Here is a 23,644-nt window from a genome sequence, read left to right as displayed (position 1 = left end):
AGCTATAACGGTGATCATGCCACACTTGCCAGTGAAGCAACAATGGTGCATCCCCCCTCAACTCACAGGTCACGGGTCACAGGTCTGCCACCAAGAGACCTCGTGGAGGGGTTCTACTGGGGTGACCACCCATTACCTAGACTTTCAAAAACTAGAACATAAACTTTATTAATATTTATAGAGTTAATTTCTTAGCAATGGATTGATACCAACCAAAACACCATGCATGATTAGAATCATGTGTGTTAATTTACACTCAACATGGAATGAGAGACACACAGTGCATAAGCTCATTGAGAAATCTCTGTCTCCAGGCAACCAAACACACAACACTCCCCAGAAGACAGAGCCCATGTTCCTGATAGAACCTCTGTCCCCTGGACTGCACTAGGTACGCTCTGAGCCTCTCTCCATTCTTCAAATAATAATCAGGCCCCCCTAGTGATGGTAAATTCTTCAATACAAATTTGGGGACTGGCGCTGTGGTGTAGCAGGTTAAGCCACCACCTGTTCAGCCAGCATCCCACATGGGAGCGGGTTCCAGCTGTCTGCTGACGGCCTGGGGAAAGCAGTGGCAGATGGCCCAAGGGCTTGGGCCCTTGCCACAGATGTCGCAGACCAGATGAAGCTCCTGGCTCCTGGCTTGCACTTGGCTGTTGCAAGCATTTGGGTCAGTGAATCAGTGGATGGAAGACTTTTCTCTCTCTGTAATGCTGACTTTCAATAAATAAATAAATCCTTAAAAAAAAACTTGAGGGAAAATTTCTTTCTATGCTAGGGAGCAGCTTTCAGGCAAGAAACTATTTCTCTGGCTTCCATTGAGAATAATTCAGGGGCTGCTGTGTGGTTAGACCACTGCTGCAATGCTGGTACCCCACACGGGAGCCGGTTCAAATCCCAGCTGCTCCACTTCCAATCCAGCTCCCTGTGAATTGCCTGGGAGAGCAGAAGATGACCCACGAACCTGGGGGCTCCTGCCATTCACATGGGAGACCCAGTTGGGAGTTACCGGTTCCTGGCTTTAGCCTGGCCCAGCCCCAGCCATGGTAGCCATTTGGGAATGAACCAACAGATGGTCGGTCAGTCAGTCTCTCTCTCTCTCTCTCTCTATATATATATATATATATATATACACACACATACACATATACATATACATATATGCATGCATAGCATTACTTTTTAAAAATGTATGTATTTGAGGGGCTGGTGCTGTGGCACAGTAGGTTAATCCTCTGCCCGCGGCACCGGCATCCCACATGGGTGCAGTTCTAGTCCCAGCTGCTCCTCTTCTATTCCAGCTCTCCACTCTGGCCTGGGAAAGCAGTAGAAGATGGTTCAAGTGCTTGGGCTCCTGCACCCATGTGGGAGACCCAGAAGAAGCTCCTGGCTCCTGGCTTCACATCGGCCCAGCTCCAGCCATTGTGGCCATCTGGGGAGTGAATGAGTGGATGGAAGACCTCTCTCTGTTTCTCCTTCTCACTGTCTGTAACTCTACCTCTCAAATAAATAAATAAAATCTTTTAAAAAAAAATGTATGTATTTGAAGGGCATAGAGGCATAGAGATAGACAGATAGAGGGAGACCTTCCATCCACTATATCACTGCCCAAATGACCACAAAAGCCAAGGCTGGGCCAGGCCAGGCCAAAGCCAGAAGCCTGGTACTCAAACCAGGACAGCAAGGTGGGTGGCCACGACCCAAGTGCTGGCTGATCCCTGCTCCTCCCAGGGTGGTCATCAGCAAGAAGCTAGAGCCGGAAGCAGATCTGAGACTCCAAACGCAGATCAGCCATTCCAGCATGGATGTGGGCCTCTGAAGCAGGAACCTAATTACTGCATCAACCACTGGCTACAGCATTGCTCTTTACAGAACCAGTCTGTCCACTCTGTCCCGTGCACCAGGCGTCACGGGCCTGTGGGTTCTGCCCACGTGTGCACCCCCACATCACTGCCCGTCATGGAGCGCTCATGGCTGCAGCAGCTCTGAAACGGAAGATCACGTGGAGACGGTGGTTAGGGCCGCAGACACGGGGACAAGGACACATTCTGCCCTCACTACAGGGACCTGAAGGCGAGGCAGGCGGGCGGCCAGAAAAAGAGCAGCCCGCGGCAAGAGCCGAGAGCAGGTGAACACACCAACCACAGATTCGACACTGGCAGGGTGGACAAGGAGACACTGGCACGCATGGCCGTCAGCTCCATCTGCGTTCCGGCCACGCTGTCTACTTCTGGCCGGGGTTCTGCTTGACAGTCTGCCCGACCACCCCTGACAGCCTCCTGGGAGCTGCACCTCCAGGGAGAAGCTTTGTGACAAGTTTCAATACAAAGTAAATTCATCAAAATTCTAAAAAACAGGGTACGGAAATGTTATAGTGAATGCTCAACCCGTGACAGCACGTCTTAACACTCGTCCGAGGGGTTAGAAAAGGACACCAAGACCCAAGAAAGTGACATCATTGCACAGTGGGCAGTGTTATTTATGAAGCTGGCTGGCCAAGATAATACCAAAGGATCAGGAGTGGGTTCACACACAAGACAGTAGCTTCTTGTTCTGGTTCACGATGTCCATCAAGACATGGTTGTTGCCGGCGCTGCGGCTCACTGGGCTAGTCCTCCGCCTACCGGCGCCTGCACACCGGGTTCTGGTCCCGGTCGGGGCGCCGGATTCTGTCCCGGTTGCCCCTCTTCCAGGCCAGCTCTCTGCTGTGGCCAGGGAGTGCAGTGGAGGATGGCCCAAGTGCTTGGGCCCTGCACCCCATGGGAGACCAGGAGAAGCACCTGGCTCCTGCCATCGGATCAGCGCGGTGCGCCGGCCGCGGCGGCCATTGGAGGGTGAACCAACGGCAAAGGAAGACCTTTCTCTCTGTCACTCTCTCTCTCTCTCTCACTATCCACTCTGCCTGTCAAGAAAAAAAAAAAAAAAAGACACTGTTGTTGAGAAATAACTAGCACGGGCACAGCAAGCCGTCCCAGGTTGTCTGACTACTGTCCACATACTGACTTCATGTCTTCTTAAGAGTTATTTATTTTTATCTGAAAGGCAGAGTCACACAGAAAGGACGGGGGAGGGGGAGAGGGAGGGGGAGGGGAAGGGAGATCTTCCATCTGCTGGTTCATTCCCCAAGTGGTCACAATGGAGCCAGGAGTCTCTCCATCTGAGTTTCCTACATGGATGGCAGGGACCCAAGCACTTGGGCCATCCTCTGCTGCTTCTCCAGGCACATGATCAGGGAGCTGGATCGGAAGTAGAGTAGTCAGGACGCAAATTGGTACCCATATGAGCAGAGTTGCAGGCAACAGCTTATCCTGCTGCACCACAATGCTAACCCCTATACTGACTTCTAAACAACTTTATTTCATAATTAATAATGAAGGATTTTTGATAACTTACAATTTTAGACCCTTGGATTTGGTACAGTTACATGGCTTTTTAGGCTATAAACTAACAGTTAGTCTATAAAGATTAAAAAAGAAAATATTCACATGGTTACTCTTGATAAAGAGAATAAGTTAAGAATCTTGGTGTTTTTGAACAACTATGGAGAATATTTTTTTAAAATTTATTGGAAAGGCAAAAGTGCAGAGAGAAAGAGAGGGACACACACACACAGAGAGAGAGAGAGAGAGAGAGAGAGAGAGAGAGAAACTTCTACTGTTGGCTTACTCCCCAGATGGTTACAATGGCCAGGGTAAGGCCAGCCTGAAGCCAGGATGCAGGATCTGGGTCTCCCACATGGGTGCAGGGGCCCAAGTGTTTGGGCATCTTCTGCTGCTTTTCCAGGCACACTAGCAGGGAGGTGGATCACAGGCAGAGCAACTGGGACTCGAACCAGTGCTCGTATGGGATGCTTAAGCCTCTGAGCCACAATGCCAGCACCATTTATGGAGAATCTTAATACCAGACGATTATAGGTATTATTTTTAGGTGCTTGATTACAGAGTAGGAATGGCATGCATTGTTTACAACAGGGTAGAACTAACTTCACCAGATCCAGCCAGTGCTGGATTTCTCAGTGAATTGGGAACAGGTTCCTATTCCTTTTCATACCTCTCAACACAACTTATTTAAAAAAAGGATTTATTTGATAGGCAGGGTGAGAGAGGGAGACAGAGAGAGGAGAACTTCCATTCACTGGTCCACTTTGCAAGTGGTCACAGCAGCCAGGGTTGGGCAAGGCTGAAGCCAGGAGCCTGGAATTCCATCCGGCCTCCCCCAAATGTGGGAGGGGCCCAAATACGTCTCCTGTTTTCCTAGTGCATTAGCAGGGACTGGGTCAGAAGCAGAGCAGCCGGGACTCAAACTGGTGTCTGCTGCGGGATGCTGGCATCGCAGACAGCAGCTTCATCTGCCCGCCAGTCTCTGTGCAGAGCCTATTTTTTTTTTATGAATTTCCATGTTGATTTCAGGCTCTTGGTATTGAAATTCTTTCTCCAGGAAGCTGTAACCACAGGGGCAGCCGCGTCGGGAGAGTCCCCAGGCAGAGTGACGCTCACTAGGGGAACGGGGAGATCAGTCACGGGAGAAGTTGAACGGTCATGGTGAAAAGGAGGGGCCCACTGTGCTGAAGGCGCTCCCTGGCACTGAGGGGGTGCGTGCCTGTCCTGATGGCCAAGTGTGCTCCCGAGGACCAAGTGTGCAAGCGGCGTCTCTTGTGCCCTGGATCCTCAGGGCAAGGGCACATCTGGGCCTTGGGTTCTCCACAGAACCAGAACAGCACTTGGCACATGGTTGATGCTTGCAGACAGTCGTGTGTCCGCATACAGAGCAGGCAACAGCTCCCTGCTGTCAGCTACGTGGAGCCAATTAATACAGCCACACCCTTTCCCCCGGGCTCTGCTCTGGGTCCCACACACCCAGCTCTCTTGGTGAACTGTCTCTACAGACACCGGCCCAAATCCCCAACACTCAGCCTACCCTGCTGTCTGCACGCGCACGGATTCCACCTGCACTTCACTGTTCTCCCCTTCTGCCCCTCCCCCAGAGGAACACCGCTAACGTCCCTGATAATGACCAAGGGGCAAACTGTGACTTCTTCTGAGGACATCTCCCACTGTCGACATTATGCCACTGGACGCTCTATGAATTTAGTGCTTGTCTAGCGTGGGCTTTTTTTTTTTTTTAAATAGAAGAGTGGGTGCTTTGTGGCCCTGTGGGCACCGGAGGCAGCATGTCCAGCTCTCCCCTCCTGGCCCGTCCACTCCTAGGAGGCAGCACGTCCAGCTCTCCCCTCCTGGCCCGTCCACTCCTAGGAGGCAGCATGTCCAGCTCTCCCCTCCTGGCCCGTCCACTCCTAGGAGGCAGCATGTCCAGCTCTCCCCTCCTGGCCCGTCCACTCCTAGGGAAGCCCCGAGCAGTTCAGAGGAGGGGCTCTCACGCCCGCATCACTGCTCTTGCCCACAGCCCTTTCAGACCCGTGCTGACCTGGGCCATGGGGCACCCTCTCACTTCCTGTCCAGAGGAAACAGAACTCTCTCCTTTAGAAAGCAGCTGGGGCTTTGTGGAGACTCCCGTGAGCACCTGCTAGGACCCAGGAAGCAGAGAGGGCGGGTGGATGCACATCTACGATGCTAGGAGGAGGCCAGCTGGCACGGAATGAGGGGCCACTGCGGGCCACGACTGTGACAAGTGCTTCTAAGGACTCCAGAAATAAACATCTTTGTGCTATATGGCGCCTGTCTTGGAGAAATCCATCAAGTAATCAGGCACATGTGACACAGGAAGGACTGACTAACTAGGGAACATAAAACAGTATTAACCGTCAAATTGCTTCTCTACTGATTGAAATCTTCCATAACAGGGTCAGCACAGTTACTACAGATGAAAGACGTTGAAACAAAGCACTTTAGAGGGAGGTGGAACTTGACAGCAACTTTGACAGTGGAGGTGTCCCTGCTGTGGGACAAGAGGATGTTTCTGTAGAAAGCACTGCATGAGCAAAGACCTCGGTTACAGATGGGCACAGATGACTGTGGGACAGCAGCAAGTCCAGCTGGTGCCATGGAAGCTAAGTGGAAAATGCCCGTGGCTCTAACAATATTTGACCTCTCTCTGAGTGCCGAGCTGAAAACCCAAGAGTAGAAAGGATTAGAGGGGCCTGAAGACCCCGCCTCGGAAAAGCATCACACAGAACAGTAGTGACGTCATAAATAAGAGTGTCAATTGTTGAATCAACAGCAGGAGTCACTGTGCACTTGCTCCCCATGTAGGATTTCTGTCCTTAATGTGTTGAACAATGAGAATTAACGGCAAAACTAGTTTTCAAACAGTACTTTATACTTTGTGTGTCTTGTGAGTGCAAACTGTTGAAATCCTTACTTAGTATAGAGTTGATCTTCTGTATATGAAGAATTAAAAATGAATCTTAATGGAGAAAGGGATGGGAGAGGGAACAGGAGGTGGGATGGTTTCGGGGTGGGAGGGCAGGTATGCGGGGAAGAACCACCATGATCTAAAAGCTGTACTTATGAAATTTATATTTACTAAATAAAAGCTTTCTATAAATAAATTAATTAATTAAAAAAAAACAGTAGTTGAGGCCAGAGCTGTGGCATAGTTTGTAAAGCCTCCACCCGCAGTGCTGGCAGCCCATATGGGGACCAGTTCGAATCCCAGCTGCTCCACTTCTGATCCAGCTCTCTGCTGTGGCCTGGGAAAGCTGCGAAGACGGCCCAAGTCCTTCGGCCCCTGCACCCAAGTGGGAGACCTTGGAAGAAGCTTCTGGCTCCTGGCTTTCGGATCGGCCCAGCTGTGGCCATTGTGGCCATCTCGTGAATGAACCAGCAGATGGAAGACTTCTCTCTCTTTCTCTCTGCCTCTGCCTTTCTGTAACTCTTCCTTTCAAATAAATAAATCTTTAAAAAAAAAAAAAAAACCAGCATTTCCAGAAAAGCAGACTCTTATGTATGTCTTTCATGATGTGCATTATGTTACCAAAAATGAGACAATCAGTGATGTGTCAGAACTCACACTTATTACTTGAGTATAATCACACTATTAAAGCTATCGTTGACAGAATAGGAATTTTTATTAAAAGATTTTTATAAATATGATGAATTACTCAATAAGTTATTTCATCACCTAGTTTAAAAAAAAAGATTTTTTTTTAATTTGAGAGGCAGAGTTACAGAGAAATGGAGAGGCCGGGAGAGAGAGAGATCTTTCATCCACTGGCTTACTCCCCAAATGGCAACAACAGCTGGGGCTGAGGCATCAGCTTCACCTGGGACTCCAACATGGGTACACGGGCCCAGCACTTAGGCCATCCTGTGCTGATTTCCTAGGTGCATCACCAGGGAACTGGATGGGAAGTGGAGTGCTTATGACTCGAACTGGTGCCCATAGCAGATGCTGGCATGAAGGAAGTGGGATAATCCACTGTACCAGAGCGCCAGCCCCACATCACCCAGTCCTAAGGAATGACGGTCGGGTCAGACCTCTCTCACACTCAGCCTCAGGGCCAGGCTGACCTGCGTGTGTCGCCCGCCGGGTTAGTGTGTGTGACCCGTGTTGCGCTGACCTCCTCTCTGACACCTGCAGACTTAGTGCGACCTCAGATCTTGTAGAAGCCCAAGGGGGCTAACGGAGTACAGAAGGCGGTACAGAGATGGACAAACAAGTGGTGGCCAGGAACTCACAGAGGGAAACCACCCGGCAGCGGCTCACCGGCTGCCCCTTGCTGAATTCCTAACTTGGTGGAGATGCCACAACGCCATCCGAACTCTGCACTGACGGAAAATCACCAGAGCTGGCTCAGTGGAACGACAGAGAACAGGGAGTCATTTCCAGAAAAAGACACAAACACCAAACTCGCGGTGTTCCTGGCCGATGATCTGTAGCAGAAAACCCTTGCAACTCGCACAACTCCGCCAAAATACAGAAGTGTGAGATGTGTGAGAAAAGCCCGGATGGGGTAGGGAGGAAGGGGGGTGAGGAGGAGCCATGAACGGGGAGCCCGAGCAGAGCGAAGGGGAGGAGGACCAGGCTGCACGCAGACCTCTGTGAGAGCGCACGTGGGCTGCGAACGCCTGCGTCAGGAAAGCACCCGCTCCGCGCAGCAAAGTCACGGAAACGCCAGCCCCTCCGATGTCCACGCGGGACAAAGCCCGAGCAGCGCGCTGCACCCACGCCCCACGCCCTCCTGAGGGCCCTAACACGCACGTTCCTGAGGACGTGACGCTGCGAGCAGAGTCTAGAAGTTGCTGAGGTCCCTGTTCCACCCAGAAGCGTTACCAGCCACCCGCGATGACCAGTGGCCACACCACTGACCCTCAGTGACCGCCGCACCAGGAGAGGGAGGCCGCTGGCTCCACACAGCCCTGCTCCTTCAGATGACCGAGTCAGGAACCGCCCGCGCACGGCTGCCACAGCTGGAGGGCGCCTGCTCCGACCGTGCACAGCCCACATCAGCGCCCCTGCCTCCAGGGACAAGGCAGAGGTGAAATGCTGACGGGTTCGCTGAGCCTCCAAGAGTCCCACCAAGTGGCCACTGGGCAGCTTTCATTCCTGCCCCCAACAGCTCTTGCACTGCCAAGGCCGTGGGGAAGTTGTGCCCCGCGGTGGAACCCTGCGAAGCGCAGGAGGCCGTGGGCTTCATTTCCTGAGGTGCTGGCCCTGCTGCCTTCAGGCCCCGGGTCCCCGCATTGGACTGTGGGCCAAAAGCTCTGGGAGGAGAAGAGACTGAGCTCCATAATCAAACACAGAAAGCAGCGAGCAGAAAGGGCCGCCAGACCACTGTGGGAACACGACCTTCGCTGAACAGAGAGCTGCAACCAGCGTGGGGTCTCGGGCACCATCACAAACACGACTTTAAAACGGCAAGACAAGGGCCTGGGCCAATGCAGCCCACACCCGCCTCTAGCCTACAGGGTAGACTACAGGACTAGACTCGCTCACTAGCACCTGCCATAGGACGTGGGCCACCTGAGCAGGGAGGGCGGGTAGTGCCAGCAGCCGGGAGGGATCTCGGCCAACCACCCTGCACGCCTCCTGGTGGACACTGCGATCCTGACGCTGATGACAGCCAAGAACCAGTACGTCGGCACAGTTTGCAGCCATGGGCAACCCAGACAGAGCTGTCATTGGCGTCTGAAACACGGCCACAGGCCAGCTCTGTCGCGAGGAAGCATGCAGAGAGCTGCCTTCCCAGCAACCACAGACCACACGTGAACAGCCACGTGGCTCCCGTGTCTCACGGTGGAAACTAACCTTTCAGAGACACGAAGGTGTGCAGTGGAACCGAATTTCAGCGCACAGAAGAAAACCCCAGATGTACACAAATGCCTCTTAAACGCTTACATTAACTAAGCGACAACTGATTGCTTAGAATCCTTACCCAGACAAAGCGATTTTGGGTGGTCCTGGAAGAGTTGAGCTGGAGGGGAACGCAGGCCCATTGAGGACTGCCGGGAGGGCTCCGTTATCCACCTGTGTGAACCAAAGGCAAGAGCCTGTGCGTTAGTGTGTGGGGTCAAGCTCCAGCCACCAGCCCCTAGGTACAGACAGAGGAGATTCTTGTCCTTCTGCAGGTGTATGGCCCAATCCCTCTATAACCACGTCCGACCCCCATTACCACTGTGAGCCTCCTGACCGCTGAGCAGGTTCTAGGGCCAAGGACATCAACAACCCACCTGGCCACAGGATGCCCAGGGTGGGAGAAAGCCCGCATTGTGCACACCAAGAGGACGGGAGAAGGGACGCAGGGCGACCATTGTCAAGCCAGCAAGCAGAACGCACAGCCGTCAGTCGGCTGGCCACGGAGCTTGTCACAGAACTCTCATTTTTATGAAGTACTGGTTTGGAAATAAGTGACTCCCATGAGCAACTCCATAAACTGCAAATGTTCCTTAAGCATTAGTAATAACGAGCACAAGAGGTCTGCCACGGGAAGATCCACTGGCAACCACTCTTTTTCATTTTTCCAGAAACTAATTTGCAGTGCTATGAGCTGAGAAGCAGTGCCATAATCACGCATCCTCCATGCCTCTGCTCCCAGTTCTCACTTCCTGTCCCTGTATCTCACGAGCATGGCTCAGAGGCTGCTCACAGGGAAACAGATGGGTCGCGAAGCGTCCCTGTCTGAGTGCTCTTCCTCTCCGAGCTGACAGTCACAGCGTTGCACCCAATAGGATTAGAGATGGTTACTGTGTGAATCCCAGCGACCCACCCCATCTTTGTCGCGTCCACCGTCCAGTAGCCTTGCTTACTCCCTCTGCCCCCATCTCAACCCGTGTGTAATCACCGCTGACACGGAGGGAGGAGTCACCCTGAGGAAGTCAAACTCCCTCATTCACACAGCACAGCGCAGTCCCAGGGCTTCGCCCCAGACCCCACCTGGCCTGGCTGGGAGTCGGGAGGGAAGGGCTCACAGGGGACAACTGGCGTCTCCACTGCGGTCACCCAGACACCACCTGTTAGGTCTGTTGTGGGGAGCAACTCGGACTAGACTAAGTTACTGGAATTAAGACTTATTCTATGCATCTGCTCTCCCACAATATGGCGCTGGGAGAGGAGTAAACAACTTCTACACAGCTGCCTCCAGTTGCACCAATAACCTGTAGGAGCTGATCCTGCTCCTGATTGGAGGAGAGCAGCGTACTCGGTGTGTGGGTAGCAGAGTTGGGATTGGTGGAAGAGGACTATAAAGGAGGAAAGAGACAACATGCACCAGGAACGTCTAAGGGGAACATCCGAATAACATCTGAGCAGCCCCTGAGAGAGCCGGCCGGCTGGCCAGCGGTGTACCGCTCCCCCGCGGAAGTGGGGAAAGTGGCAGGGGGAACCGCCCTTCCACGGAGGTGGAAGGGTCGGCAGCCAACCCGGGAAGAACCAGCAGCAAACCTGGGAAGGGCCGAGCAGACAATAGAACAGCGCAGGGTCCTGTGTCGTTCCTCCACGAAGAGGGGGAGCGACAGTCTGTCTGCACTTGCCCGTCTGAGCTCTGCTCCTTCGGGAGGAGGGATTTCACAGCCCTTGGTGTTGAGGCAGTTCTTTGCACACAGTAGGTACAATTCCATTCACCCACCCCCTTGCTTACTTAGTCCCAAGGTAAAGCAGAGAGAAAGCTATGTCGTGTGGGCATGCCTTAGGTCATACGTCTGGGGCAACTTCATGCTGCAACCCCGGAGTTCCTTCAGCCACGGCTGGCACTAGGAGTGCAGAAAGTAGACTCCAAGGCGGGCCTCTCAGACCCCTGTGTTCACGATTCCCGGGAGTGTTTCAGTGCTGGGTCTGCAGCTCGGGGCGGGGGCGGGGGCGGGGGCCCTGGCCTCTCTTCAGCCTCCAGGTACCGACTGTTCTCAGGGTCTGTACCCCACGCTTTGAGCAGGGAGACTCAGAAGAGCATAGAGAATCTCTCCCTAAGTTTACTTTTCCAATAAATACAATCTTTTTAAAAAAGGAAAACTGTACATTTGTATAATTATATATATTATATGTATACTATGGTATAATCATAAGAGCAAAGATTTTTTAAGAAAAAGCATATTCATAGTAATGAGAGAGGTGAGGGATTTTCTGGACCGAGTAGGTGAGTATGTGCTGCTGGGAGGTCCACAATGGTCAAGGGCACCACCTGGGACAGCTGATCGGAAACCACGGGAATGGGCAAATCAGAGAACTGGCAAAGAGCTGTGTCTGAGGCTTACTCCAGCCTCTTATGGTGACTGACAAGGTGGTGAAAGGTCTCAACACTTGCTAAATGCTTCAAATGTTGGTTTTAACTGATTTGTTTGGCAGGCAGCAAGACAGAAAGGGACAGAGATACAGAGCTCTTATCCAGTGGCTCTTTCCCCAAATGTCCGCGGAGACGAAGACCAAAGCCAGGTGCAAGAAATTCAATCCACGTGACCCCATGTGGTTAGCAGGTACCCAATCATTTGAATCACCGTTGCTTCCCAGGGACTATATAAGCAGTAAGCTGGTGTCAGGAGCCAGAAATGTGTATCAGACACAGGTGTGTCAACATGCAACCTAGGTATCTTAATCACTAGGCACGTGTCCACTCCTGTTCACCTTTAAATATAGGATCAAAAATATATTTCCTGAGTAATTTCAACTGCAGCAATCAAAATTTCAAGAATGTTTAATGCCTGATAATATTCTTAAAAATCATAACAATGACTCACTTGTTATATAACGATATATGGGACTGGCAAAAATCTTCTTACTAAAGTAATTATTCGCTTAGGGACATCGCAAGGAAGACTGAAAATAAACTCATATACCATTCCTCTTCTACTTGCGTGTAAAAGAAAATGTATTATAAAGTTACCATATGTGCAGGTATTTAAACTTACCTTAATTCTATTATTTTTTCCATAAAACATTTTAAGTCAATGTGTTTATTATACCCCTCACCTGGCCCCCCATTTTTTGATATGAGCTTCCAGGGATAGTCTGCTATGCTAACATATGCTGTTAGTACTCAGATTCTTTTTTTTTTTTTTTTTAATTTATTTGACAGAGTTAGACAGTGAGAAAGACAGAGAGAAAGGTCTTCCTTCCGTTGGTTCACCCCCCAAATGGCTGCTACGGCCAGAGCTATGCAGATCCGAAGCCAGGAACCAGGTGCTTCCTCCTGGTCTCCCATGCGGGTGCAGGGCCCAAGCACTTGGACCATCCTCCACTGCCTTCCTGGGCCACAGCAGAGAGCTAGACTGGAAGAGGAGCAACTGGGACTAGAACCTGATGCTCATATGGGATGCCGGCACTGCAGGTGGAGGATTAGCCAAGTGAGGCATGGTGCCGGCCCAGTACTCAGATTCTTAAAGTATGCACCACAGTGCACTGAGTGCCACAGCAAACTCACCAGAGTACCACTAGACAATTTTCCACGTTCAAAGTCCGATGGTGCACAAGGAACTACTTGCAAATTAGGTGTCATAGTCAAATGGTTACTAAGATGTCAGGATACAAATATTCATTATGCTATTTGAACCAAATTACTTAACAATGAAGCCTATAGGCAAAATTAAACAGTATTGATGGGGGTGGCTTCCGTAGCAGCAGTGGGATGCCCACATCCCATGTCAGAGTGCCTAGTTTGAGTCTCAGCCCCTCTGCTTCCAGCCCAGCTTCCTGTTTGTGCACCCTGGGAGGCAGCAACGTCAGCTCAAGTACTTGGGTCCCTGTCACCTCCATGGGAGACTTTAATCAAGTCCCAGGCTCCTGTGTTAGCTGGGCCCAGCAGGCTAAAACAGCATTTGGGGGGTGAACCAGCAGATGGACGCTCTCTCTGTGTCTCTTTGTCTCTGCCTTTCAAACAAAGCAACATACATACATACATACATACATATCCCTGAGACAGTAAGAGTACTGTGGCCTGCAGCCTTCTGAATCCAAGTCAAACAAAACATATCCTCCACTCCTGACGCACGGGCCTGCCTGCCCGTATTTCCCGCTCTTGGCTCACACTTCCGTTCAATGAGGAGACTTGGACTCAGGCAACAGAACACACTTATTTTATGGTCCTGTTTAAAGTGTACACAGTGTAGGGGCCGGCGCTGTGGTGTAGTGGGTAAAGCCACCACCTGCAGTGCTGGCGTCCAAATGGGCACCAGTTCGAGTCCACTTCCAATCCAGCTCTCTGCTGTGGCCTGGGAAAGCAGTAGAAGGTGGCCCAAACCCCTGGGCCCCTGCATCTGGGTGGGAGACCCGGAAGAAGCTCCTGGCTCTGGCTTTGGATCAGCACAGCTCCGGCTGTTGCGACCATTTGGGGAGTGAACCCACGGATGGAAGACCTCTCTCTCTGCCTCTGCCTCTCTGTAACTCTGCCTTTCAAATAAATAAATAAATCTTAAAAAAAAAAAGAAAGAAATGAATCTGGAAGTGATGTAGGGAGGATATATATATATATATATATATATATATATTTTACAGGCAGAGTGGACAGTGAGAGAGACAGAGAGAAAGGTCTTCCTTTGCCGTTGGTTCACCCTCCAATGGCCGCCGCAGCCAGCGCACCGCGCTGATCCGATGGCAGGAGCCAGGAGCCAGGTGCTTTTCCTGGTCTCCCATGGGGTGCAGGGCCCAAGCACCTGGGCTATCCTCCACTGCACTCCCGGGCCACAGCAGAGAGCTGGCCTGGAAGAGGAGCAACTGGGACAGAATCCGGCGCCCTGACCGGGACTAGAACCCGGTGTGCCGGCGCCACTAGGCGGAGGATTAGCCTAGTGAGCCACGGCGCCGGCTGATATATTAATTTTTACTCCAGGTCCCTGTGTTACACAGACAATGCAGACACCTTTAAGATGCGAAAGTGCTAACAAATATTATTCAAAAGATGAGACAGTGAACACACATACACGCATGCGTGTGGGTTGTACCACAGAGAAATATCCATCATGAGTGGGCAGTAGGCCAAAGGATTGCTCAAAGGGAGGAAGTGGGGGGGTAAGGAAGGAGAAACAGGGGACCTCCAGCTGTGACTGGCAGCAAAAGAGAGAAAGCCCCTCCAGTGGTTGGCCTCTTTTATTAGGTAGGGGTGGTGCCTCTACAGGTGTGAAGTCACCTGGGAATCGTATGGCACCTTCCCAAGTTCCTCATGGAGTCTCCCCTCAGATCCTGGCTGCAGTGGGTGCACCCGAGGAGAGGGGTGTTTGGTTACAAGTAGGAGGACAGAATTACATACGGGGGCTTGAGACTTCTAGCTCAGCAGATCTAAACTAACTACTTGCCCATGTATCCCACAGCAGAAGCGTCTATTTTGTTCCATTCTTAGCTCACTAGGATGGGTTAGGAAGTTTGCCAACTGCCTAATAACCTGCTTCTTCACCTTAGATACCAAGCCAAACATTCACTTACCCCTCACATGGCCACAGGGCACGGTTTGTTAATTTACTTTGTCCTTGACTGTAGATACTTATTCTGGTCTTGATACTGAGGAAACAAAGTGCCTTCAGCCTCTTCTGCCAGCACTGTCCACACACAGCCTCTGCGTACCACTTCCGACTGACATTATCACCTAAAATGGAAAAACAATGACCACGCTGCACTTACAGCAGATCACTCCAGTGAAATGCACCGCAATAAATGTAAGTCTGAAGTTCGTTTTAATCCAGACTTTAAGATTTAATGGAAAATGGGAAGCTACAGGTATGTTCTGGATTCCTCACTCTGGAATGACATGCTCTCTGGAGCTAGTGCAGGGCAAAAACCTCCCGAAAACACTTCCTGAGACGTCTAATGTGCTAACAGACGTTCATGCGTGTGGCTCGCTGACACTGGGACGTTCCAGAACGTGAGACACACAAGAGGGTGCTGCGGTGCTAAGCCCAACCCTCCCCACCCCGTTCAGTAAGAGGCTGCCCTGCACCTGACCCATGTCCATGTCTGGATGTCCACTTAGAGTACTCTTCACTACACTTCTTCCTTCCTACCACAGACGTGTATCAGTTACCATGTAGATAACAGGCAGAGTTAGACAGTGAGGGAGGAGACAGAGAGAAAGGTCTTCCTTCCGTTGGTTCACCCCCTAAATGGCCACTACGCCCAGCGCACTGCACCGATCCAAAGCCAGGAGCCAGGCGCTTCCTCCTGGTCTCCCTTGCGGGTGCAGGGCCCAAGCACTTGGGCCATCCTCCACTGCCTTCCCGGGCCACAGCAGAGAGCTGGACTGGAAGAGGAGCAACCGGGATAGAATCCGGTGCCCCAACCGGTACTAGAACCTGGGGTGCCGGTGCCACAGGCAGAGGATTAGCCCAGTGAGTCGCAGTGCTGGCCAAACTGGAAAATCTTAAGAAGCCATGTCCATCTCTCAGGGCCTATCACTGTCCATTTCTGTGCTAGGATTCTAATAACGAATAAAACCTCAGCAGCTAGGTGAGTCTGTCTTCAATCCCTTAGGCCAAGGAAATGCATCGAGGGAGCTCCCTGTGTGCCCAGCTCCCGTCCAGGCCAAGCCGCATGGACACAGATGCAGAGAGGCCGTGGTCTCTGCCTGCACACAGCCTCCAGTTCTGACGACAAACCTCAGCACCTGAGAGGTTGTGGCTTCCGCCCTGAAGTTGCTTATGCTCTTACTAGGAAACCCAAACAGGCATAAAGGACCAAGCTACCAAAGCAGACGCAGACAGACTATTACGGTAGCAAGGTGCAGGCCATCGGGTCAGGGCGTCTGGTCACCCGGCCACTTGCTAGGAACCCGGTATCCGTGTTCCGGGAGAACTCGATTTGCATCTGGAGAGAAAGTTGCAGCTACCGAACACACAGACCACACTGGGGGCGAGACTCCGAGCGCCGCTCCAGAACGTTCTGTAGTGCACACACCTGGGCTCCTCCCTCTGGGCTGGGCTAACGCCACTCTCCAGTCTAGGGGCCATCTTCTACTGCTTTCCCAGGCCACAACAGAGAGCTGGATCGGAAGTGGAGCAGCTGGGGCTCAAACCGGCACCCAATATGGGATGCCTGCACTGCAGACGGTGGCTTTACCTGCTACACAACAGCGCCAGCCCCATAATTTGGAGATTTTTAAAAGGTTATTTCAAAATGTAAATCAAGGAAATTGGCAGATGGAAAACACCACAAGTATAGAAATGTGCACTTGGTAAGAAAGGTTAAGGAAGAGTTTTTTTGAATAAAGGACATGGTTTCTAAGAATGACTTTATCCTGATGGCTAGTTTACTCTAGACTGAATGGAAATGATGGAATGTTTCAGGTCAGTTGAAGAGGGTGTGTGGAAGTCACAGAAGGTTATGAAAGAAAGACATTTTTGGAAAAATAAGCTATGAATCTATTTCTCTTTGACATAGAATTAGAATCTGATCCTCTGTTAAAGCAATGAGTCACAGTGATCTGTTATGTTCTCTTAATGTCTCTGTTAGGTCCTATCGTTTAAAGAGCTCAGTTCTTATTATTAAGTTACGATTTGTTTAAATAGATGCTTATTCTAAAACATTTGAATAACCACCTTGTAACAATGATCAAATCAGGTCTACGTTATGTCATCATGTTAAGGGAGCTTATTTTAACCAGATATTTTAAGCCTTCTTGGCATCCTTGACAGGCATTCAAAAAAATCCATAATTTGGACTTTGAAATTTCCAGTAAATTTGGACTTTTATTTTTCTAGTTCGGGCCCAACCAGAAATATCACAGGATATATGTCTCTCATCTTGTAGAGACACCAACTAATCAGGATATTTGGATTATGCTAGGAGTACTGTTAAGATGTGAAGTGGTAATAAATTTTAAGCTTTGATAATATAAAATGCTACTGATACAAATGTCTGAAAGCTAAGTCTAATGACCTGGTGTTACTAGACGTGATGGTTTTCTTAATGAGAAAGGCCCAGAGGCCTAAAAGGGTTAAAATGTTCAAATGTTCTGTAAAACCCTACAGTAAGCAAGTGCCTCTTGTTGATTAATGAGTTTAAGGTTTTAAACATGACTATTTAGAGTCATCCACGGTTCTGTACAGGTTCTGATGGACTTTTTTCAGCCACTTCCATTGTATTCAGTACTTTGGGATGGCTCTGTAAACAGATGAAGCCAAGATTGCACTACAGGTTCCAACTGAAAGAAAGTATGGTTAATTCCGCTTACTAGGAGCAGACAGTAATCTGAATCAATTGGTAATTAAAAAAAATAGTTAAAGAGTTTAAGAAGCTATTACTGAAACTACTTTATTATTCTGTCTTGTAATGTTGCATGTGTGCACATATTGTATGTCTACATGGGAAAATTTATTAAAAACTCTGTTTCAATTGGCTTATAGATAAAAGATTGCTCATAAATTTAAACTGCAAAAATTAATCAAAGATATATTTTGATTCATGTGACCTGAATCTCCGTATCAGATGTTTTAAATCTGTTGGTAGAAAGAAACTAAAAATGTTTTTATATGTTTGTGCTTGAATTTGCTGGTTAAACAAGCTACACCACGTTAGATATTTAAGAGATGTTTCCAAATACATGTATTCTTAAAAATTATAGAAGGCATTGGCTCTTCCGGTGAATGTTATCCTAAGTTGTTACCTAATGGTTGAAGTCGCTTGCTAAGTTTTCATTTGATACTGCTATTGTCAGTGAGCGACCTGGGACTTGCTCCTCGTTCCTCTCTTCCAAGCACGACTTTTCCCCTCATTTCTCTATTCTCTTCGAGGTGTGAAATGACTATGCTGAATGAAGGACTCTAGGACACACAAGTTGATCTTTAGACCTTATAAAGGGATGGCTAACATTTTCTGTGATAGCACAGCCGAAAGGAGAGCTTAAATTACAACTTCACAGCTAGATTTACTTCGCCATGGGCACAGTACACAGGCAGAACCTCCCTTTCAGATCAAACAAAGGGAGAGAAAGTTTTAAAGTGAGGACATGGCTTTCCTCAAAGGCATTGTCTACCTCAGAATAAACCACTCGGGCCGGCACTGTGGTGTAGTGGGTGAAGCCTCCACCTGAACGCCATGGGCGCCGCTGCTCCACTTCCCATCCAGCTCTCTGCTGCGGCCTGGGACAGCAGTGGAGGGTGGCCTAGGTCCTCGGGCCCCTGCACCCACATGGGAGACTCGGAGGAAGCTCCTGGCCCCTGGCTTCGGACTGGCGTAACTCAAGGCCATTGCGGCCAATTGGGGAGTAAACCAGTGATGGAAGACCTCTCTCTCTCTGCCTCTCCTTCTCTCTCTCTATAACTCTGGCTTTCAAATAAATAAATTAAAAAAAAAAAAAAAAAAGACCAGAACATGCCTGTGACTGCAGACTTCTAGTTTAGGCCACTGAAGATTAGAGATGGGACTTGAGCACCCCCTGGACTTGCATCCTTCGGTCTGCTTTAAAAAAAAAAAAAAAAAAAGGAGGAAAGGAAAACCAGGCATCGGAAGCAACGTAAAGGTAGGTGGCAGGCCTATGACAGGTGGCTCTGTGCGGTGGTCTGCCCTCAAGGAGACCCAACAGGCCAGGCCACTGCAGTGGTTTTCGACATGGAAATCTAGGGCTTCAGCAGAAGGCAGTTTATAAAGAGCCCTGGCAGCTCTGCCAGCCAAGACTGGATCACTGGACATGGACCTGCCCTGGAGCCGAAGGACCCCTGGGTCAGAGCCGCAGACCTCGCTGGCTCTCAGCTGAAAAGCCCTTCACCAGCGGGGAGGTGATGGCCGAGTAGGGTCAGCAACACAGCAGGCAGAGCTGTAGACTTCCTGTTGGAGATGCCACCTGCCTTCACCCGGCCAGCTCCCCTCCCAGGCCAGCTCGGTAACGGAAGTCAACCGGTGCCTTCCCTGGAGGTTCTCACTTCCCCAAGTGCTGCTACAGGGGTAGACTCGGTCCCCGCCCAGGAGGCAGCGGCTTGAGACACCGCCCATGCCAGCAGAGTACCTCGGCGCCCCATGCCGGCAGGAAGCAGCTATAGGACAGATCACCGCCCCTCTACCCGTCCTGGACATTTGGGGCTGATGTGATCCCGTACAGCTCCTGCTTTGTAAAAAACAAAAGGGGGGAATGTCAGTAAAATGGCACAGTCTTATCTATGGCGCAATCTACACCCCAACACCACCCTAGGCTCTAGCCCCCGCCGCCCCTGCTGGATGCCAGGTGGCCCCAGGGCCCAACCACCGGTGCCAAGCTCCACCCCCACCCTAATGGGATTCGCTGCTCCTGCTTCCCTGCCTGCCCCCTCAACGTTTTGACCATTCCTGAACAGGTGACTTGCTCGCTCTCCATCTCCTGATCTCTCACTCTCGCCCTCTCCCCCGTCTCCTGATCTCTCTCGCTCTCTCCCTGTCTCTCGCTCTCTCCCTCTCCCCCTGTCTCTGGATCTCTCTCCCTCTCTCCCCGTCTCTGGATCTCTCTCGCTCTCGCCCTCTCCCCCTGTCTCTGGATCTCTCTCCCTCTCTCCCCCTGTCTCTGGATCTCTCTCCCTCTCTCCCCCTGTCTCTGGATCTCTCTCCCTCTCTCCCCTTGTCTCTGGATCTCTCTCCCTCTCCCCCTGTCTCTGGATCTCTCTCCCTCTCCCCGTCTCTGGATCTCTCTCGCTCTCTCCCTCTCTCCCCCTGTCTCTGGATCTCTCTCGCTCTCGCCCTCTCCCCCTGTCTCTGGATCTCTCTCCCTCTCTCCCCCTGTCTCTGGATCTCTCTCCCTCTCTCCCCCTGTCTCTGGATCTCTCTCCCTCTCTCCCCCTGTCTCTGGATCTCTCTCCCTCTCTCCCCTTGTCTCTGGATCTCTCTCCCTCTCTCCCCCCGTCTCCGGATCTCTCTCCCTCTCTCCCCCGTCTCTGGATCTCTCTCCCTCTCTCCCCCGTCTCTGGATCTCTCTCCCTCTCTCCCCCGTCTCTCGCTCTCTCCCTCTCCCCCTGTCTCTGGATCTCTCTTACACTCTGCTTCTCCCTCTTTTCCTTCTTCGCCCCTTGCCTTGGGTCTGTCGGGTGCCCCCCAGTAAGCCCTCCCCCTTACTCCGGTGTTCTGTGTGCTTCGGGGCGCCCTGCACGCTGCCCCCCGGGCAGAGGTCCGGGGCAGCGCCACTTTCAAGGAGCAGCCCCCTCCCTCAGCGCCTCCCCCTCGCTGGGGCTCCCACACTAGGGCGTGGACCAGGGGACAAGGAGCTGGGACAGGGCCCCGCCTGCCTCACTCGGGTGGGGGCTCTGAGGACCCAACTCTTCCCCCCGGAGCCTTGGGGATGTGCTGGGACGTGGAGCTGGCGCCATTCCGGACTGAGAAGGGGCCCTTTGGGTCCCGGCCCGTGCCCCGCTCTGCAGCCCCTACCGCCGCCGAGCTGCGGCCCGCTGACCCGGTCCCAGGGTCGGCTGACCCGGTCCCGGGCCGGCTGTGCGCGGCCTTCTAGCTCATTCTCAACCGGCCTGCGAGCTGCGGCGGCGCGGCCTCTGCTCGAAGACTTATCGCTTGATTGTCACCGAGTTCCAGGGTGGCCCTGCCCGGACCCGCCAGAGCAAAGTGACCGAAAGCAACCAGTGCGAGCCGGGCAGCCGCCAGCGCCTAAGCCATGCCGGGCACGAGGTCCACGCCGGCCAGGCCGACGTGACCGGGCCAGGCTGAACACCGGGCACTCACGGGCCCAGCCTCTACAGTCCACGCAAACGCTCCGCAGACCCGAGCTCGCACCGGAAGGAGCCCTGGGAACCGGCCCCGGCGTCCCGACCTCGGACCCGGGCCCGCGGGGCACCCCTGGGCGGCCTCGGCTCCCCGCGGGCCGGTCACGCGAGACGGCAGCTCCGGCGGGAGCCCCGGGCCCCACGCCCTCACCGCGCGGCGCTCGGGGGCCTCGGGACGCGGGCCGGGCTCCGCTGTCCCGCAGAGGACATCTGCGACTGCCCCGGGGACCTTCAGGCCCGCGCCGGCCGCCGGACCCGAGCCGAGCTCCGGGCCTCGCGAGTTCTCCTCAGACGGACGCGGCGGGGCGGCCCCGTGCAGCGCGGAGGGGCGGGGCCGGGGCGGGGCCTGCGGGAGGGGCGGGGCCGGGGCCTGCGGGAGGGGCCTCGGGTGAGGCGGGGTCCGTAGGCGGGGCCGAGCGGCCGCGGGCGCGCGCGGAGAGGCGGGGCCTCGGGGTGAGTGAGGAGGGGTCCGTAGGCGGTTGGGGTCTGCGAAGGGGGCGGGGCCGCGGGTGCACGGGGCCTGGGGCTCCTGCTGGCCTGGGCAGCAGCACTCAGGGCTCAGCCTATGGCAGATCGGGCTCAGGCAGGGGCCCCGAGGCAGCAGCAGGCGCGCGCCTCGGGTGACAGAGGGCCAGGGGCTGGCACCTGCACATCCCAACCTTGTACGCCCTTCCGCCCTTGGTGCCCGAGCTTGTGAATGGGCACCTGAGCACGCCCAGCTCCTGGTCAAACACAAACAAGCCCAGGGGCTGGCGCTGCGGCCTCCTAGGTAAGCCTCCGCTGCGGCGCCGGCATCGCATGTGGGTGTGCAGCCCTCGGCTGTGGCCTGGGAAAGCAGTGGAGGATGGCCCCAGTCCTTGGGCCCTGCACCCACGTGGGAGACCTAGAAGAAGCTCCTGGCTACTGGCGTTGGATCTGCTCACCTCCGGGCCTTTCCACCATTTGGGGAGTGAACCAGCGGATGGAAGACCTCTCTCTCTCTGCCTCTCTCTGTAACTCTACCTTTCAAATACAATAATTTAAAACAAACAAGACTACCTTGGTGCAATGCTTGAAGTCCACTCCTCCTTTAGCCATACGGATTTCCCTCCAGCTTTTTGAAGACCCTGCCACCCTCTCAGTCACAAATACAACTAAATCCTCAGCCTCTGTGTGAGGGTGAGCGAAACCCATCTCTCATAGACCCAGAGGCCAACAGCTGTTCCCACTTTGTAATCGAGAGAGAGAACAGCTTAGCATGATGGCCCAACCTGCCTGTGAGCCCAGCCAGAGCACAGAGTTCCAGGGACAGCAGAGGGGCTCAGAGCTCACCCTAGTCCTACGTGCAGCTTGGGCAAAACAAAAACACTGGTTTTCTAATCGCAAGGGTGGGTAACAGGGGCTGCTGAGCTGTGGGGGGCAGAGTTCAAACGACCCCCAGGTTCTCACCGGTTGTCAGCTCTGGGCTGCAAGGACACGCATTCGAGCGCCACGGCCAGCACGTGCTTGCTAGACCTAAGAGCGGACCCGGAAGGGCGCTCTGCACTGAATTCTCGCTGTGGGGATGCTCCCGCCCCAGGCCACAGCCGAGCCACCACACCCGACCTGAAACGCAGCCCACCCCGTGGTCGAGGTCCAGCCCCGTGGGGCAGGAACACACGGGCCCCACTTCCTCCTCCGCAGGGCGGGGCCCACGGAAAGCACGCCCAGCGCCCACTTCAGGTGACAGCCGGACGCCCCCTCACGGATGTACCTGACACGGACCCCACAGAAACCCTGAGCTCCTGAGCCCAGAACTCCCGCTGCCTCGTCAGCCTTCCCTGCGGGGCCCAGGGGCAGGGCTGTGCAGGGCCCCCGTCTGTTCATGGCTGGATGACCGCTCGTGACTGCTGAGTGCGGGCAGGCCCGAGCTGCCTGCTTCGCGTCCACAAGACTCAGGACACAGCCAGAGCCCACGTGAGCAGCCTCAGGCCCTGAGACACCGGCCCGCGGGGCTGGAGCGTCCTTCATTCCCCATCAGCCACTGCTTTCTTTTGAAGAAAAAGACTGACTGACTGACTGACTGGCTGTCGGAGGAGCAGAGATCTCGCATCGGCTTCGGGGAGGCACCAGGCCCCCGCGCACATCCATCTGTGATCGCCAGGCCGGTCAGCATCAAGCCTGGAGCCCTGTACCCGCTGTCCCTTGGCGCTCTGGCGCTGCACCGGGGGCCAACGTGGCTCAGCCTGGTCACCGAGCTCAAACCCTCTGTAGATCAGCCTCCGTCCGGGGCCAGCGACTCCTCCCCACCCCCGCCCACGGTCCCCCAGACCACTAGGACAAACTCCTCCTGGGAGGCCTGTCCCGCTGCCACCGCCAGGACTGGGACTCTGCTGCATGGCCAGCGCCTGGACGAGGGGGAAGACGTGGGGCTCCTGCTCTCGTTCAGCACGTCGACCGAGCGCCGACCCTGTGCCAGGCGCCGTCCCAGGAATGCGGAAGTCCACGGCAGTCAATGCAGGAGCCTAGCGACAGCACGCCGCCTGCCCCGACACCTTGCCCGTCTGGGTCTCTCAGGCTGTCCAAGTGCCCCAGCAGCACCTGGCCGCGCGACCCCGTAGGAGGATAACGAGACAGACGAAGGC

The 23,644-nt window shown here is 53.3% G+C and overlaps 1 protein-coding gene and 1 long non-coding RNA gene across 3 annotated transcripts in view; one reads left to right on the top strand and one right to left on the bottom strand.

Annotated features, from left to right (window-relative positions):
• LOC103346593 (carnitine O-palmitoyltransferase 1, liver isoform) overlaps nucleotides 1-14,941 on the bottom strand; it is an 82,108-nt gene extending 67,167 nt beyond the window's left edge. For both annotated transcript variants that reach the window (XM_051827863.3, XM_089307398.1), the window contains exons 1-2: nucleotides 14,803-14,941; nucleotides 9,335-9,426 (exon numbers count right to left, since the gene is read on the bottom strand). The gene's annotated coding sequence lies outside the window, so the exon portion shown is untranslated. The remainder of the gene's footprint in view (nucleotides 1-9,334; nucleotides 9,427-14,802) is intronic.
• LOC149128245 (uncharacterized) lies at nucleotides 10,861-14,994 on the top strand. The gene is made up of 3 exons (XR_016216143.1): nucleotides 10,861-10,999; nucleotides 11,737-11,864; nucleotides 14,857-14,994. It is a non-coding gene; the product is annotated as an uncharacterized LOC149128245 (long non-coding RNA).
• Nucleotides 14,995-23,644: the final 8,650 nt, after the last annotated feature.

The sequence above is a fragment of the Oryctolagus cuniculus genome, chromosome 1 (assembly GCF_051225735.1).
Source record: "Oryctolagus cuniculus isolate XC-2025 breed Fujian yellow rabbit chromosome 1, ASM5122573v1, whole genome shotgun sequence".
Lineage (NCBI taxonomy): Eukaryota > Metazoa > Chordata > Mammalia > Lagomorpha > Leporidae > Oryctolagus > Oryctolagus cuniculus.
This window is presented reverse-complemented; position numbering and strand designations above follow the sequence as displayed.